This window comes from Pistacia vera, unplaced genomic scaffold, assembly GCF_008641045.1.
Source record: "Pistacia vera cultivar Batoury unplaced genomic scaffold, PisVer_v2 Contig1440, whole genome shotgun sequence".
Taxonomy (NCBI): domain Eukaryota; kingdom Viridiplantae; phylum Streptophyta; class Magnoliopsida; order Sapindales; family Anacardiaceae; genus Pistacia; species Pistacia vera.
Genome location: NW_022195511.1, coordinates 6824 through 8979, shown reverse-complemented (window position 1 = coordinate 8979; position 2156 = coordinate 6824). Strand labels below are relative to the sequence as shown.

General features: G+C 37.9%; 1 pseudogene; it reads left to right on the top strand.

The window, feature by feature from the left end:
* Window positions 1-245: 245 nt before the first annotated feature.
* LOC116123759 lies at window positions 246-1602 on the top strand (annotated as a pseudogene).
* Window positions 1603-2156: the final 554 nt, after the last annotated feature.

The following is a 2156-nucleotide window of genomic DNA, read 5'->3' as shown; positions in this document are numbered from 1 at the left end:
AGAGTTTCAAGAAAAGTAATGTAGACACAGGTACATGTGGTTGCAATGACCATCAAACAAAAATACTTTTGGATGTGTTAGGAATGAATTATTTTCCATCCAAGTGAAGGACACAAGAGTTTGTAACAAACTTATTGTTGTGACTTGCTTTTTGAAGATCCTCCATCTCTCCCCTGCCATTAATTTGATAACAAAAGGCTTTTATAATTGTTTGTTTGAAATTTAACCTCATTAAGAGAAGAAAAATGGTTACAGGTGCTGATCCAGAAATTCAAGTAGAAACTGATCATGATCGGTCTAACTACAATAGCAAAAGTGAGTTAAAAGCTTTTGATGATTCAAAAGCTGGTGTCAAGGGACTTCTTGATGCTGGAGTAACAAAAGTTCCAAGTATGTTCAAGTCCGAACAGAATATACCACGTGAGAAGCCAGCAAATAATTTGCAGTTAAGTATCCCATTAGTAGACCTCCTGGGCATCCATGAAGATCCAATTAAACAGGCTGAGGTCGTCAACAAAGTTCGAAATGCTAGCGAGAAGTAGGGTTTCTTTCAAGTCGTCAATCATGGAATTCCGGTAAGTGTTTTGGATGAGATAAGAAATGGGATTCGTAGATTTCATGAGCTGGACACTGAGGTGAAGATAGAGTTTTATACGCTGGATTTTACAAAAAGGGTATTTTACATGTCCAACTTCGATCTCTACCATGCGCCAGCTGCTAGTTGGAGGGATACATTTGGTTGCTATTTGGTTCCTGATTCACCTAATCCTGAAGAATTACCAGATGTATGCAGGTATAGTATCTTATAACTCTGTATTCAACTTGACATTATGATTCTCTTCAAAGCTGCTTGTGTATTTAAAACCAGAGCCACTTGGCTAATGCAAACATTTGTTGAGTTGCAGAGATACAGTGATGGAATACAAAAGTCATGTGATGAGATAGGGGCGTACATTGTTGGAGTTACTGTTAGAGGCTCTTGGGCTCAGTCCCAGTCATTTGAAAGAAATTAATTGCGAAGAAGGGCTTCTCCTTCTGGGTCATTATTACCCAGCATGCCCTGAACCAGAATTAACCATGGGCACCAAAAAGCATACTGATGGTAGCTTCATCACCATACTTTTACAGGATCAAATAGGCGGTCTTCATGTTCTTCATGACAACCAATGGGTTGATGTTCCTCCCATGGATGGAGCTATGGTGATAAACATCGGAGATCTTCTACAGGCAAATTCCTGACTACAGTTAATGTGTGACTATATTGAAATTATCTATCAAAATTTTAGTTTAGCGGAAAACAGAATAATATCCCGTTTGCTTACTGATTTTGACTTTGTTGTTTCTCCGGCTGATTTCCAATGACAAGTTCATAAGCGTCAGTCACATAGTAGTGAAGGAAGTAGGCCCAAGAATTTCAGTGGTGTGTTTCTTCTGACCCCAAGTTGCAAGGGAGAATAGCTCTGTAGTTTATGCACCGACCAAAGAGTTATTATCAGATGAAAACCCTCCATTTACAGAGAAACAGATGTGAAAGACTATTTCAGAATTTACTTCTACAAAGACCTTGATGGGACCTCTCCCCTACTACATTTCAAACTGTGAAACTAAGGAACGTTTCGTTTAGGGATGTTAGATTACTGAAAATATTAGATTACTAGAAAGATAGATTATTTTAGAAGATTATTGAGAATATATTTAAAAAAATCTGTTTGATTAGTTAGTGGGATGTTATATTAATATGTTTAGTTATGGAGAATAAATTGGTGGGTATATTATTTAAATTAATAAATTATACCCTTTTCAAATATTAATATAATGTTATTTTTATTATTAATTTTTGAATAATTTCTTTTAACCCCTAATATTTCAGATTTAGATAAAACACTCCCGTTTATATAAAACTTTAATTTATTACAAAATCACCCCCACCTCTTGCTGCCGCTGCTGCTCCGCAAACCACCACCGGAAGTCTCCGAAAGTCCCCGTCAGTTGCTCGCCATGACCAAGAGGCTCCGATATGGTCGTTTCTGGCCATATTAATGGCAGAAAACAACCATTTTCGGTTAGATCCCTAGCCATTATCGGCTAGATCCCTGGCAATATGGCCGAAAACGACCATATCGAAGCCTCCCGGTGCCTCCCACCGAATCTCGTTC